Here is a 17,351-nt window from a genome sequence, read left to right as displayed (position 1 = left end):
TGCTGTGGCTGCATCTTGCAGCCGCTTAGTAGATAACTCCCTAATTCCCACGGTATCAGGGAGCTATCTACTAAAAGGCTGAAAGACCTAAACTGGTCTTTCAGCCAACTTTACTAATACTAAGTAAAAATGAATAGTTAATAATATGCCCCTACTCGCTATACCGCGAGTAGGGGCATGTCTAGTAAGCAGTGAGCAGCCTGTAGCTGCTCACTGTAAAAAAAAATAAAATAAAAAAAATAATATTGCCCCCCACCCCTAAACGACGGGTGGGGGCTGTAAAGTAAAATAAGGGAGGGAGACCTATTGTCCCCCCCCCCGGCCCCCACCCCTGAGCGGTGGGTGGGGGCCATAAAGATAATGAGGGGGGGGGACCTACTGTCCTCCCCCCCCCCGGCCCCCACCCCTGGGCGGCGGGTGGGGGCCATAATGGTAATAAGAGGGGGGGACCTACTGTCCTCCCCCCCCGGCCCCCACCCCTGGGCGGTGGGTGGGGGCCATAATAGTAGTAGGGGGGGGGACCTACTGTCCTCCCCCCCGGCCCCCACCCCTGGCCGGCGGGTGGGGGCCATAATGGTAATAAAAGGGGGGGGGGACCTACTGTCCTCCCCCCCCGGCCCCCACCCCTGGGGGTCGGGTGGAGGCCATAACAGTAGTAGGGGGGGGGGGGACCTACTGTCCTACCCCCCCCGGCCCCCACCCCTGGGCGGCGGGTGGGGGCCATAATAGTAGTAGGGGGGGGGGGACCTACTGTCCTCCCCCCCGGCCCCCACCCCTGGCCGGCGGGTGGGGGCCATAATGGTAATAAGAGGGGGGGGACCTACTGTCCTCCCCCCCCCCGGCCCCCACCCCTGGGCGGCGGGTGGGGGCCATAATAGTAATAAGGGGGGGGGACCTACTGTCCTCCAGCCCCCGGCCCCCACCCCTGGGCGGCGGGTGGGGGCCCTAATGGTAAAAGGGGGGGGGGACCTACTGTCCTCCCCCCCGGCCCCCACCCCTGGGCGGCGGGTGGGGGCCATCATAGTAATAAGGGGGGGCTACTGCCCCCCCGCCCCCACCCCTGGGCGGCGGGTGGGGGCACTAAGTAAATTCCCCCCCCCCCATCAAGGTGACTAGGGGTGCCCAAGCCCCTAGTCACCCACCCCCCACCCAAATAAAAAATGCCCCTACCTACCCCCCTCACCCTAAAAAATAGTGAGGGGGGAATAAAATTGCTAACCTGTAAAGTAAAATTAAACTTACAATTCGACGTCTTCTTTTTTCTAAAATCTTCATTTTTCAGCCCCAAAAAAGGCCAAATAAAAAACCATCAAAAGCCGTCGAACTAAAAATAAAATAAAAAACCCGAGCGCAAAAAAAACAAAAAACCCGACGAAAAAGAAAAAACCCGAGCGCACATAAAAATAATCCATCTTCACCCATGGAGGGCTCCGCGCAGACTGAGCTCCGCAGGGCGGGGCAAGGCTTATAAAGCCTTGCCCCGCCCTGCAATTAGCCTAAGAACACTCTGATTGGTGGGTTTAAGCCAATCAGAGTGCTCTTTGTAATTTTACAAGCGTGGGAAAGTTCTTTGGAATTTTCCCACGCTTGTAAAATGACACAGAGCACTGTGATTGGATGGATTTCAAGCCATCCAATCACAGTGCTCTGTGTCATTTTACAAGCGTGGGAAAATTCCAAAGAACTTTCCCACGCTTGTAAAATGACACAGAGCACTGTGATTGGATGGATTTCAAGCCATCCAATCACAGTGCTCTGTGTCATTTTACAAGCGTGGGAAAATTCCAAAGAACTTTCCCACGCTTGTAAAATGACACAGAGCACTGTGATTGGATGGATTTCAAGCCATCCAATCACAGTGCTCTGTGTCATTTTACAAGCGTGGGAAAATTCCAAAGAACTTTCCCACGCTTGTAAAATGACACAGAGCACTGTGATTGGATGGATTTCAAGCCATCCAATCACAGTGCTCTGTGTCATTTTACAAGCGTGGGAAAATTCCAAAGAACTTTCCCACGCTTGTAAAATGACACAGAGCACTGTGATTGGATGGCTTGAAATCCATCCAATCACAGTGCTCTGTGTCATTTTACAAGCGTGGGGAAATTCCAAATAACTTTCCCACGCTTGTAAAATTACAAAGAGCACTCTGATTGGCTTAAACCCACCAATCAGAGTGTTCTTAGGCTAATTGCAGGGCGGGGCAAGGCTTTATAAGCCTTGCCCCGCCCTGCGGAGCTCAGTCTGCGCGGAGCCCTCCATGGGTGAAGATGGATTATTTTTATGTGCGCTCGGGTTTTTTCTTTTTCGTCGGGTTTTTTGTTTTTTTTGCGCTCGGGTTTTTTATTTTATTTTTAGTTCGACGGCTTTTGATGGTTTTTTATTTGGCCTTTTTTGGGGCTGAAAAATGAAGATTTTAGAAAAAAGAAGACGTCGAATGGTAAGTTTAATTTTACTTTACAGGTTAGCAATTTTATTCCCCCCTCACTATTTTTTAGGGTGAGGGGGGTAGGTAGGGGCATTTTTTATTTGGGTGGGGGGTGGGTGACTAGGGGCTTGGGCACCCCTAGTCACCTTGATGGGGGGGGGGGGGAATTTACTTAGTGCCCCCACCCGCCGCCCAGGGGTGGGGGCGGGGGGAGGACAGTAGGTCCCCCCCCCATTATCGTTATGGCCCCCACCCGCCACCCAGGGGTGGGGGCCGGGGGGGAGGACAGTAGGGCCCCCCCCGCCGCCCAGGGGTGGGGGCCGGGGGGGAGGACAGTAGGTCCCCCCCCCCTTATTACTATTATGGCCCCCACCCGCCGCCCAGGGGTGGGGGCCTGAGGGGAGGACAGTAGGTCCCCCCTCATTCCCATTATGGCCCCCACCCGCCGTCCAGGGGTGGGGGCCGGCGGGGGAGGACAGTAGGTCCCCCGTCCCCCCCTTATTACCCTTTTTTTTTTTTTTACAGTGAGCAGCCACAGGCTGCTCACTGTTTAGTGGACATGCCCCTACTCGCGGTATAGCGAGTAGGGGCATTGGGGAGATTTTAATCTCCCTTGTGCTATTATGGGGGTCATATTGACCCCCATAGAGTGAGGAGGGGACCTGGGGGGCTTATGAAGTGGTGGGGAGCACTGCTCCCTGCCGCTTCTGTCTTTACATATTGCAAGGAGGGAGCTGCACGCCGGTAGCTCCCTCCTTGTAATAAACCGAAAAAACACACGAACACTGATACACAGTGTTAGTTTGTTCGTCTGATTTTTTCTATTCATTCATTCGTCTGTCTGATGAATGAATGAATAGGTGAAATTCCCGTTCGCATGTCCAGATGTTTCACTGGGCATGTGCGGGAATCTCAGGGCTATCTAGTGTGGGTAGATGACGTGTCCCACAGGGACTTCACCTACCCACACAAAGATGGCGGCGCCCTGAATATAGATCGGGGCAGAAAATAAAGAATAAAAAATAGGTAATGTGGGGGGCATAGGGGCATTTGGGGGTGACTAGGGGGTTGAGGCGGGAGGGGGGTTAAAAAAAAAACGGAATTCGGCCTGACAGTGCCGCTTTAACAATTCTAGGTCATATATTATTTGATAGTGACCCAATCAAAAAAGCCAATAGGATGTTCCTGCTCTTTGTGCTGACGTGGTCTTTATTCATATGTTTTACCCTAGGCAGTTTTTCACTTTTTTTTCCTTTCTCACACAGGAAATATTCTTTATTGTCACTTAACCTAATTTCATTCTTAAATAATACATTGGTTTCGGTACTGAAAGATTCAAACTCTCCAGAAACTATTCTGGAAAGCAATATATTTCTACTGAAGATGTAATATTTTCTAGCTGAATGAACAAATTGTTTCATTCTTCTTGACCAATTGTGTTTTTGTTTTAGCATATCAAAGCAGCAGCTTGGAACTGATCACATTTCTAGGTTAATTTGCAATTTTATACAATTTTCTCCGAAAACTAAAACAAATAAATAAGCTTTCATGTCTGAACGTGTTGCAGATACTATTTAGAGCAGAACTGTTTATTTCTGCATCTACTTCGATCGTGATGAAAAATAATTTTGGATTCAAGAAACTGGTTACAACTTTCAATAAAATAATTTCCAAGCAGGGGATGTTATTTTTGCCATCGATTTTTTTTAATTTATTTTATTCAAAGTTTATTAAGTGAAAAGGTACACGCATCAGAGCATAGACATTGATATTTGAGTAGCATTATGAACTGAAGATCAATGATAAGAATAACATGGTGTAAAATAAAATATTATACATGAGTGACAGTGCTGAGAATGTCGTTTTAGATAGAGGTGTTATGGGGTGGGCTGGAATTCAGCTCAACAAGCAGAATGGCTCAGGAGAGAGACTATTGGGGGGAAGGCGAAATAGTAGAGAGGGAGGGAAACATGTATTTGCCCTTTCTCCTCGTGCACCCCTTCTTTTTACATAAACTTATATTCGTACATGAATTGCAGGTGTGCGTCAGAGTGCATTCCCCCAAGTCAGGGGGGTTGAGCTGGTGACATCAAGGATAGTACTAGCTCATCTACAGTCCGGATATTCTTAGCTTTTTGAATCCAATCTGTTAAGGCCAAGAGGCACCTGGTGTCCAGTGTTCCCATATTAAGCCAGACCCTGGAACGCCATTCGCCCCACAGATACTGACCCTGTGACATCATAATAACATTCCTGTGGCAAAGATGCCTCTGCCACGTGTTCCTGGAGAGGCCTGCTGGCTAGTCGCCTGCCCAAAGACTATGGGCCATGTAAAAAGACATGTTAGAAGTTAATTGTTACTAATGTTGTGTCCCATTAGTAAGGGAAATTGTTCGCCCATTCTATCAGGTCCAATGCCAATCGGGTGTTGTCCCCCACCTGCCACCTGTTCAGTGGAAAATCCGAACCACTGAACCGATCTGAGTGATTTCTGAATATGTTGGTCACTCAGATCGGGGCTATCCGAGGACGTGACTCTTGTGGGGTTTCCATTGATTTTGGGGGTTCTTTTGGGGTATTGTGAAATTGTGTTTTTCTGTACCTGGAGATAATCGAGTTGTACAGTTCCTTACTCCACTATCTCTCAGGCACAGAGGAGGAGTATGTTGAATGTATTGCTTGTATGTGCCTCTCCCCCTCCCCCTTTTTCCTGTCCTTTTTTTTTCCCCGTAGTAGGGCGTTGTCCCAGGGTCACTGTCAGACCAGCTTAAACTAGCTGCTTTGGCCCTCCTCAATCTCCCATCCGCCCTTGCTATTGTCTGACCCCACCCTTCCTTGTAGTATAATGCTCTATGTATCCTATTGTTTGTAAATATGGCGGTTCGGGGTTTAAATGTGTGTAGAAATTTTGAGTGTTTGCCTGGATTAAACAGTCTACTCCCCAGCATTAGGCCTCAGCTCATGTGTGGGGGAACAGCTATACTTGCTATACCTGCTATACCTTCTGGAGGAGAGGTCTACCCACTGGGAGCTGGATCCAAGCTGCGGCGGCTAGGGGCTGGAAGGGCTTATGGTGTCCCGGTGCAGTGATTATGGTACTTGGTGATTACTAAGAAGCATGAATTGGCAGAGGTGTACCCAGTCTGGGGACCAGGAGGTCCGCCACAATTCCAATATCCCTTGCCCCCGCCTCCCTTCCTCCGCCTGCAGGATCAGTGTTTAAACCCAAACTTGCTAAATTATCGTGCACCCACAGATGTTTGCATTAAGTTCTCACCTACCTGTGTGTGCACGGCCTGCAACACAGACTAATTTCTGACATGAAGGCCTCCCATCACGACAATAAATTAAGGAGCTGGAAGGAAGGAATTTTCCTCAGTCTGCTCCTCTTCAGCACATGGAGTCAACGTCACTGCTGTACTCTCGCACATGCACGAGAGTATAGAATTGAGGTCTATGGAGGATCCTGTGAGAATGCAGTATCCTCCATAGAAAGAACATATTCCCTGTAGCTGTCACTAGTGACACTTGTCGGAGCTGTCACTAGTGACGCTTGACTCTGGAGCAGCACCCAGAGACTAAAAAAGTCTGTTCCTACTTTGTCTCTGTATATCTCTTGACTGGTTGGAATCTCAGTGAAATTGCAACACAATCAAAATTAGTATTTCATAATGGGTGACTGTACTGCTATAAAGAAAAATAGCAAATGTTTCACAGTGTTTGGAGTGAAACATTTGATATTATGGAAGCTGCTTCCTCTTTTTGTATAAAGTAACGTAAGATAAGAGGAACCATCAAACTTACCTGCCAATCATCAATTACCTTTCCCTTTTTTCTTAATATAGACACCCTCAACCATCGATATTGAAGGCTGTGAAAAAATGTCTTTATTGTTTAACCTTTTGATAATTTGTTTAAAAACTACACAAATATACTTTCCTCTCTTGGATATCAAACAATAGCAAACACTGTTTAAAAAAAAAAAAAAAAAAAAAAAAATGTACATAGTTCTTTGTTAAATATATACATATCTGGCACAATTATTGGCATGCTTTTAATCAATACTTTGTGCTACCTCTCTTTGCCAAGATAACCACTCTTCTCCTATAATGCCTGATGAGGTTAGAGAATACATGGCAAGGAAGAGACCATTCCTCAATACAGAATATCTCCAGAGGTTGACACTGGTGGACTCTCCTCTTCATTTCACCCCACAGATTTTATAAGGGGTTCAAATAAGTGGACTGGAATGGCCATGGCATAACCTTGATTTTGTGGTCATTAACCCATTTTTTTTTTTTTAAATTTGATGTATGTTTTGGAATATTGTCCTGCTGGAAGATCCCACCACAGCCCATTTTAAGCATTCTGGCAGAAGCAGTCAAGTGTTCATTTAATGTCTGTTGGTATTTTATAGAGTCCATGATGCCATGTATCCTAACAAAATGTCCAGGTCCACTGGCAGAAAAACAGCTTCAAAACATTAAAGAGCCACCACCTTATTCAACCGTAGGGATGTGGTACTTTTTCATATGGCTACCTTGTATTTTTTCATATGGCGCTCTGTGTGCGCCACACCCAAGTCTGGTGTCTATTGCCAAAAAGTTCCATGTTGGTTTAATCTGACCATAAAACCCGATTCCATTTAAAGTTTCAGCAGCATCTGGCAAACTGAAGACGCTTGAGTTTGTTATTTGAGGAGAGGTTTTTACTTGAAACCCTTCCAAACAACTTCTGGTGACATAGGTGATGTCGGATTGTAGTTTTGGAGACTTTCTAACCCCAAGATGAAACTAACTTCTCCAATGGTCCAGCTATGATCCTTGGAGATTTATCATGACCACTCGAATCCTCAATTTCACAGTGTTGAGACAACGTAGACACATCCTCTTCCTGGTTGATTCTTAACATTTTCAGTTGACTGAAACTTCTTAATGATTTCCCTTATTGTGGAAATTGGCATTTTCAATGCTGTTGCTATATTCTTATTTTCCCATTTTGTGAAGCTCAACAACCTTTTGAAGAGCATATAATTTGGCCTATGTTATCTCATATTTATACCCCTGTGAAGCAGGAAGTCATGGTTGAACAATGTCCTGTTCCTAGGCCCCCAGGTGTACTAAAATATGTAAAATATCAATGGGAATATTTATTTTCTCATGTGAATTTGTAGGTGTAACAATAATCATGCGACACACATATTTAACAAATATTTTTTTATATTTGCAATTGTTTGATATGAGCGTAGAGTATTTTTGTGTATTTTTTGAACATAAGATCAAATGGTTAATGAAATTTTTTTCTCAGGTGCCTTTGCTCATATTTAACAAGGGTGCAAATATAGGTGAAGGTTATTGTATCCTTTCTATAGTAGTGTGGTGAACAGAGGAAAATCACCAAAGTTTATTGAGCATAAGGTTAAAGTGTTGCTTTCTATGAACAATACATATGAGTGTTAAAATCACAGGCTTGGCTAAAAACCACATGTGAAGTTTGGGTAGCGAGAACCTTTATGGCAGTTCCTAAGAGATAGAAAAAGATGGGCCTGTTCTCCTCCATCAGCACGTCGATAGGAGCTCTGTGACTTCGGAAGATATATATATATTTTTTTGGTTTTGATATATATATTTCCGGGCTTGAGAAATCCCACAGCGACTAGGAATTTTGTCGTGGCGCCTGCGATATGTCTGCTCGAAGCGACGAGGGAGAATGCAGGGCTGGCTGTGGGAGAGCAGAGGCAGGCCGGCCAGCTGTGGGAGAGCAAAGGAGGCAGCCAGCTGTGTGGAATTGTGGTGGGCTGGTGTGGAAGAGATGAGGCAGTTGGCCGGCTGTGCGGAATGAAGCTGTGCAGTGAGGGAGCTGTTATCTCACTGCTCTACTCTCTGCACACCCTGCAATGATGCCGGGAGCCGGAATATGATATCCTTCTGGCCCTGGCATACTAAACAGTGCGCGACAGGGAGTAGAACAGTGAGATGACAGCAACCCCACTGGACCCCAGGGAAAGCCACTCCAGCTCTCCAAAGGTAGGGAGGCTGGGTGGATTTCAATATAAAAAATATTATTTTTTTAAATTATAACTTCTGAGTGCATGTCTGTCAGTGAGTATGTGTATGTCTGAGTGTGTGTTTGTGTGTCTGTCAGTGAGTATGAGTGCCTGACTGTAAGTTTTTATGCATCTCTAGAAATAGACAATTTCCTGAATGACGTGCATCTTCCATCGCTCACTGCCCAACAAGCTCAATCCTTAGACACCCCATTCAAGGAAGACGAAATTAGATCTGCAATCCGCACACTTCCAAAGCATAAGGCACCGGGGCCAGATGGCCTGTCTAACTATTTTTATATTAAGATCTCATACTAATGCCACATCTCACAAGACTTTGTAATGATATTAGGTTGCGTGGCACTATACCTCCAGACGTGTTAGAGGCACATGTAATAACTTTACCAAAACCAAACAAGCCCCCTACCCTATGCGCAAATCTATGCCCTATGTCGCTGCTCAATGCAGACCTTAAGCTTTACGCCAAACTCCTTGCATCCCGAATCAAACCACTACTTCCGCAGATAGTCTCGGCTGGGTTTGTCCCGAACCGGGAGGTGGGGGACAACACCCGATTGGCACTGGACCTGATAGAATGGGCGAACAGCTCTCAGATGGGCTTTCTTTGGCTTTGGACGCGGAGATGGCCTTTGACCGCTTAAACTGGTCCTATATGGATGCCACGCTCTCCAGGTTGGGCTTCTCCGGGGCCTTTGTCCAGAGCATTAAGGTACTCTATTCCAACCCCACGGCAAAGGTCTTTAATACTGGCTTGCTGTCATCTGCATTCCAAATCTCCAATGGCACGCGGCAAGGTTGCCCTCCCTCACCCCTTATATTTATTCTTTGCATAGAACCTATAATCCATAGCATTAAATCCACTACAGCAATTAAAGGCCTTTTGACCCCGGCTGGGGAAAATTAGCTAGCGTTATTTGCGGATGTCATTTTGATATTTTTGTGCGAACCACTTAACGCCCTACCACCACTAATGCACCAGCTTTCCCTATATGGTCAAATTTCATATTATAAAAATAATACGTCCAAAACACAGGCGCTACCCATTAATTTACCCAAACAACTTAAGCAAATCTTACAAACCAAGTACGATTTTGATTGGCGAGTTAAATCGTTGACATATTTGGGTATAAAACTTACGAATAAGCTCCAACACACAATCAGGGAAATCCACATACCCCTCCTAGCTACACTGTTTAATCAAATAGAGAAATGGGGGCTCTGGAGGTGTCGTGGCTGGGCAGAATAAATGCCATCAAGATGATGGTCGTCCCTCACATCCTATACCTTTTCAGGACAGTCCCACTACCCCTACCTAAGAATATCACAAGATGTATGCAAAAGCTTATAAACTCTCATGTCTGGAAAAAGAAACCCCCATATCTCATGGTTTCTACTTAGTGCAGGAGACCTGGGAATCCCCTGTGTCCACAACTATTACAGAGCTTCGGTATTGTCACAGGGTGTTGACCTTTTAGCAAAACGTACGAACCCAGTGTGGCTTGAACTAGAGAATGCATGCATTTCACCTGCTACTTTAGCGAGTCTGCTATGGACCAACTCTTACTCTACCCCCCACATAGGGCTATCTTGCACAAAGTTCCTACTTACGGCGTGGAAACAATGGAGCAATAAGCTTATTGACTCAGCAATGTAAATGAAGTATGCCCTAATTCAGGCCTTTCAGGCAATATCACCCGACCTCCCAGTGGGATCTTGGAGCACGGGGGACATAGCAAAAGTCTCTGATTTGTACGACTTACGAGGAATTTAACAATTCCCGGACTTGCGAAATGAATTCTCATTAGCTCATCGGGAACTATTTACATACATTCGCTGTAAAAGTATCCTCCTTTCACGACAAATGGAACCCCAGGCACAATTAGCCCCGCATAGGTTGTTTAATCTCCTTGCAAAGGGAGCAACAAATGTAAAATCCCTGTACCTTTGTTACTCGACTCATAGTGAACCGGAGGAAGAACAAAAGCAACCCTATATGCGCAGCTGGAAAAAATAATTTGGTAAGACGTTCCAACTCTCACAATGGCAGGAGGCTATCAGATCAAGGCAGCCTCCAAAAGCATATCCATGTGGGAAGCGCATGCCCAATTACGGATGAGGTGTTATTTGGTGCCCCTCAGACTCTCACAAATCAATAAGGATGCTAATCCTACCTGTTGGCGATGACAAACCACCATAGGCTCTCTTAGCCATGTATTTTGGGAATGCTTAGAGTTAAAGCAGTTCTGGAATTCAATATCAGTGTTGATAGATACTATGTCTGGAATCCGTTTCCCCAGATTGTCCGAATATTACTTGCTCCACATGATCTCTAACCTTATAACTGTGCCAAATAGAACAATTATTTTAAATCTCCTTGTAGTGGCAAAAATTAACGTTGCTCATTACTGGAAAAGCACCATAGCCCCACCAATAATGGAAACGATCCAAAGAGTGGATTCCATATGCTCATATGACAAAATGTCCTTAAACCTGCAGGGTAAACATTCCCATCATCAACGAAGGTGGGGAGCTTGGGATGGGATAAGGGATCAATTCCTTCTAGACAGTCAGGGAGAGCTTGGAGTCCCTGAGTCGGGTGTACCACTTTTAACCCATATATGAGGGGCACTGCGCTAATTTACCAGCTCCCTAGGCACTGTTTACCGACCAAGGTGGCGAATGAAAAACTAGGCGCATTGTACTCGCTATAAAGAACTGGACTGACCAACCCAGGGCTGAGGACATATGGATAATGGGACAGGGGAATCTGACCTGGGGCAGTCATCTTAGTCATGTTAGCTAAAGTTATGCATGATGTAAAACTGGGCTCATGATTTCAAGTGTGTCTATGGAGTGAAACCAACCCCCTCTCCCCCTCTCCTTTTTTTTTTTTCTACCAATCCCTCTCTGTCGAAGCGGTCAAACAACCAAGGGTACTGATGACGTCTCTTTAGGAGAAGGGTGACAAGAAAGCGATAAAAGCTCCTTACGGTATAACCTCTGCGGTTGAAGTATTAATCGATGCTAAACCCATAATGTAGCCCTACCCAATGTACCTTCTACATGTATAATGATCATCCAATATAACGTATTTCTATGCAAATGATTCATGCAACTAGAACTACAAGTTGTACTACGTCATATCATGCACCTGTACCATGTTACCATTTGAGCATGCTGGCACCAGGGTGTATGATGCCTGGCACATGTGATGCTTACTAATAGGCCCTTTGCTTTTTCTGTAACCGCTATGCTTAATTTACCCACCCAGGGCTGGGGATGGACAGAGGGGGCACAGGGGGATTTGGCCCAAGGCAGTCATTTTAGTCCTCTTAATTAGGTTAGTTAAAGATATGTAAGATGCAAAATAAGTTCACAGTTTCAATTGAGTCCCTGGAGTGAAACCAATCCCCCCTTCATATACCCTTTCGTTAAACCTTTCTATCTTAGCGGTTAACCAGAGTTGACGTACAAATTACACCTCCTTAGGAGAAGGACGAAAGCAGGGTTGTGCAGGCCTTTCAGGGCACAAATCCTAAAGTTGTAGTACTAAACGGAGCTACACCTAAAACGCAGCTTTACCTGATATACCTACTACACGCACAATGACCACACACTGTAAAGTAATAACACATAAGCTAACTATGCAACGTGTACCACAAATTGTACCCTGCCATAACCTGCAATCATTGTTGTACCTTTACCATGTTAAATATTGTACATGCTGGTATCAAATGTGTAAGATGCCTAGCATATGTGATACTTACTAACATGTACATTGCTTTTCTGTAACCGCTATGCACATTTCAACAAATAATTCAAATAAAAAATTCTAATAAAAAAATCAGTGCATCTCTATGGGGAATATTTAGCGCCTCTATGCAGAGCGTGAAGACACTGAACATGTTACTAGTGTGTGAGCTACATTTACTGAGTTGCATTCAGGGCTGGCCTTAGGCATTTAGACGCCCTGTGCGAAAAATCTTCACAGCGCCCCCCCCGTCATCCATGTATGCTGTTATGTTTGTGTTGTCTGTGTATGTAATAGTACGTGTGATGACTGTGTGTGATATGTATGCTATGTGTGATATTTGTAATGGGTATATTAACAGTGTGTGATATGCGTGTATTGGTTGTATGTGACACACACACACACACACAGAGTCAGACGGCCATACACACACAGGAAGACATCCACACACGCACAAGCAGACAGTCATACACACACACACAGGCAGACAGTCATACACACACACACACACACGCAGACAGTCACACACACAGACACACAGAGGCAGACAGTCATACACACAGAGGCAGACAGTCATACACACAGAGGTAGACAGTCATACACACAGAGGCAGACAGTCATACACACAGAGGCAGTCATACACACAGAGGCAGTCATACACAGTCACACACACAGAGGCAGACAGTAATACACACAGACAAACACACAGAGGCATACAGTAATACACACAGACACACAGTGGCAGACAGTAATACACACAGACACACAGTGGCAGACAGTCATACACACACACACACGCACACAGACAAACACACAGGCAGATAGTCACACACACAGAGGCAGACAGTAATACACACAGACAAACACACAGAGGCAGACAGTAATACACACAGAGGCAGACAGTTATACACACACACACACGCAGACAGTCATACACACACACACACACACAGGCAGATAGTCATACACACAGAGGCAGACAGTCATACACACAGACACACACACAGAGGCAGACAGTCATACACACAGACACACAGAGGCAGACAGTCATACACACACACACACAGACAGTAACACACACACACACACACACACACACAGAGGCAGACAGTCATACACATAGGCAGAGAGTCACACTCACATGACAATCACACAGTTACCTGTGGAGTTAATTGTGGAGGCAGTGCAGCTCCTGGTGACTGGTGGGGAAGCAGGGACTCCTTCCTGCTTCCCCTGCAGCAGTTTTCCGGCGCTTTTAGCTCCGCCCCCGCCGCACGGTAAGCTCCGCCCCCGCTGCAAATTTAAAAAAAAAATAAAAATTTTTTTTTTTTTTTTTAATCGGCTGTGCGGCCGCACGGCGCCCCCTGCTCCATGGCGCCCTGTGCGGCCGCACAGCTCGCACACCCCTAAGGCCGGCCCTGGTTGCATTTCACTGGTGGCCGGGATGCTGGTATTTCTTTTAATGTGCACAAATCATCCTGGGTGCTTGCAAATACATACTTAATATTATTAGCAGAATAATTTGAGCTCTACAGTTCTAAAGAAAAAATGTAGAGTAATATATAAGAACATACCGTTTTTCTCTATTTGTATGTTTTTGTAATTAAGTTTAATCAAATAACAGAAAGAGTAGACAACTTTAAAGGTAAATCTTTATATTTATTTTTAGTGTTCCTCATCATGCTTAGAATACTGGACCCCTACTTGTTATAACATATAGAGTAAAGAAAACAAAACCCTCTAAACCTATCTGTAATTCCAGCACCCGAATGAACTTTGCTAGGCAGCTCCTACTCTTTCAATGAGATCATCGAGAGTGATAACCTTTTATTTATTTTTTTATTCTTTTTTAATTTTGACAATATAAAATGTACAAACATTAAAAGACGACACATGGGGGGACTTAAGAGATGTCTTTTGGCAAAAAACCCCAAAGTCTCCCCAACACTTCTATTTGTATGTGGAACTCAGGAAAGGAGGAGCATAGAAAATCTGGTCATGTGGTATAGGTATCAAAAACAACCCGTAAAAGTTAACACTTAGTAGGGCCCCTAAAATGAAATTGATAAAGGGACAAGGGAGGAAAAAAAGAAAGTTATCTAATGGTTAGTTTTTTGACCCACTCATCCCATAACATTTATTGGGAACTCACTGAAAAATAAACTTCAAAGTAAGGCGCAATCCATTTTGCACTGCCTGGCAATTCAAGAGTGATCATTTTGGTCTAATCTCTATGAAGTATTGCGCAGCATTGTTGCACTGTGCGTAATGATGTAGATATAGAAAAAGACTTTGAAAAGTCAATGGTCTTAAGGGGGAAGCCTCTCTAATGGCCAGGCAAAAAAAAAAAAATGTAGTGTCCCTGAATATCCCTTAATGTTATTAGTAATACAATTAAAAAGGAGAAGATGATGGAAACAAAGTGTGCATGTTTTCATCCACTCACAGGGTTATACACTAAAGTATGAATTCAAAGTGATTTTCAAATTTAAGGCCAAAGTTGCCGAACCCAAAGCATAGATGACTTAGAGAATTTCTCCAGTTCAGCTATTTTGCCCTTTAATTTGACATTCACTTTGAATTCTCTAAATATTTCGATTTGTTTAGCAAGTCCCGTTAAATCTAGAAATATTTTTCTAATCTTTAGAAAAAATAACTTCTATAAAGATCTTGCACTCAGCTGCACCATTTTTCAAAGGTAGTGTCTTTAAAAGCAAGGGACGTTGCAAGAAGCGCATAATAAAAAAATTGGTAAGAGCAAGTGCTGTCAGTGAGGGAGGGAATCGAGAAAAACTCGATGAATTATATATACAAAATATGCATGTCTGTAGTTTTGTAGCTTTTAAACCGCCATATAAAAATCAGGAAAGTTAGATTTCTGGAATAAATGTGATGCATTTTCATTGTGGGTGTGATGCAATTAGTTCTCTTAGCTGTTTGCGAATGCAAGGAGTAGAACTAGCTTAAAACTGTGTAAGTGGTAGCGGCAGGCAGTCAGAGAAGATGTGCACTACTTGGTCTGTGCTTTTAGATTCTCTCTAGAGACATCAGCCTTTTAGGAGCATAATACCATAATATTTTTTATTTATAATATTTCTTTTTTTTTTCAACCTACTTTTGCACCATTTTTTTTTTTTTTTTTGTTAACCCAAAATGCAGAGTTTTTTTTAATGTTTATTCTATTTTTACATTGGGTTATTTTGAATGATGACAATGTTTTATATGTTTGCATTCATTATTGCTACTCACAAGCAATTGTCATGCTCCCTTCGGGCACACCAGGTGGTGTAGAATCTGGAATGCAACTAGGCAACAAAACACTCAAGCATATGCTGTGTATTTCTGTAAAGAGTAGCAATGCACATGACACTTTTTTGTCGTGGTCTGCTTTTGGCCAGTTCAAAGAGGTGAATGTCCATTAGTTTTCAGTGCTTGTGCATATGTATCCGCATGAGCAAACAGTTCTTCAGGTACCCAATTTGCTTTTTACCTCATATATCAACTAATGGGCTATGGAGGATAGAAATGGGCACATTTAGTTTTAAAGGGCAGCACCTTTGATCAGTGACCTGAACTATTCTCTACCAGCCAATGCCTAGACAAAGTCTGCAAAGTTAACAGGGCCGAAAGATTAGAGGTAGTTCATATATGTATGTGTATAATAATTAAAGGGAGAAACACAATAAATAGGAGAGAGACAGCGCTAATTAACCAACAGGCAGCAACCCTGAGAAAAGGAATCCCTCTAAACCTTTTAAACAAGATAAAAGTAAAATATAAAAAAGGGCTGCGCCACAGTAGATAAACAATGTCCAATTCCAATAGTGGAAATAAATATAAAAGAAAGTCCAACCTAAATGTTCTCACTGTCGTTCTAGAGTGTAGAATACGGGAACAAGGCCTTCGATGTAATTTGGATAAGATAGAAGATAAAAAAAGGAAAACAACCAATAGTGCAATATGTATAGCTCAGATGAAATAAAATTGGAGTAATGGTAGAGAACTCATATATTTATAAGAGCTTCAATCCAGCTCTAGGGTAAAGCGCATACAGCGGTATAATCTTGTGGGATATACGGTGAGTGCCTCTCCGTCAGGGATGTCGAAAACTCAAAGAGAACAGAAACAACCAAATAGTGCTCTCTATTTAACTTGCATCGTGGAAAATAATTAAAAACGTACTTACAAGTACAGAGCAGACCAACTGCTCTTTGATGTCAGCGTTGGTGGAATGATCCCCACCTAGGATTTCTTGGGCTGCCAGGAGCTTCCAGAGGTTTTTTTTTATAAAAACCAAAATAAAATTGATAAAATATAATATAATAAAAAGTCAGGATAACATAAAAATATGTGTATATGAAAAAAGGATAATTGGCACAAACAAATGACCAAAAACAACTTTAATTCAAAAATACACAATATAAAATATCCATAACGTGTTTCGTCTTACAGACTTTATCAAATGGAATACAATACAGTACCTGGCAAATGGTGTTATATATGGACACAGTTAATTCAAAGATTGGCGCCAAAAAATCCGGCCAATCAGAATAAAGTTAGTTTTCACATATTAAATAAGCTTTACTAGCTTTACTGAGGGTAATAAATAGTATGATTAGGCATTTCTAGTGGATTTTTATTAAAAACGAGTGTGGGAAAGGATAATAAAAAGTAAAGAAAGTTTGTCACGTGATTCGCGGCACTTCCGCGTTTCGGAAGCTTAGCCGCAAAGCCGCATGGGTAATGTAGATTAGTGGGGGGGAGATTTCTGAGCCGGTGGGACCTAAAGTGATCATCATGTCAAATAGACCACTCTGTAGTGGAGTGAAATCTCAGCATGCGTGAGAGTATAGCACATTTCGAGTTACACTTTATATTTTCATACCCTGGACTCATGTGTAAACTATTCTAACAATTGCAAATTAAATGTGTTTATTGCAAACAAATACATTGCAGCCCATACAGCAGAACCGGTGCTACCATTATAGTGCTGGTCCTGCTGTGCCCCTCAGCAGCTGCATGGACTAATGGGGGAGTTCAGTAGATGTCACTGCTCCCTGCCCGGCCCTGAACTGTTTTCAGTAAATGTCTGGACCCCTGCTGTG

General features: G+C 43.8%; 1 protein-coding gene across 2 annotated transcripts in view; it reads left to right on the top strand.

Annotated features, from left to right (window-relative positions):
- DDX11 (DEAD/H-box helicase 11) overlaps nucleotides 1-17,351 on the top strand; it is a 100,356-nt gene that overhangs the window by 41,136 nt on the left and 41,869 nt on the right. The window lies entirely within an intron of this gene.

This window comes from Pelobates fuscus, chromosome 3 (assembly GCF_036172605.1).
Source record: "Pelobates fuscus isolate aPelFus1 chromosome 3, aPelFus1.pri, whole genome shotgun sequence".
NCBI lineage: Eukaryota > Metazoa > Chordata > Amphibia > Anura > Pelobatidae > Pelobates > Pelobates fuscus.
This window is presented reverse-complemented; position numbering and strand designations above follow the sequence as displayed.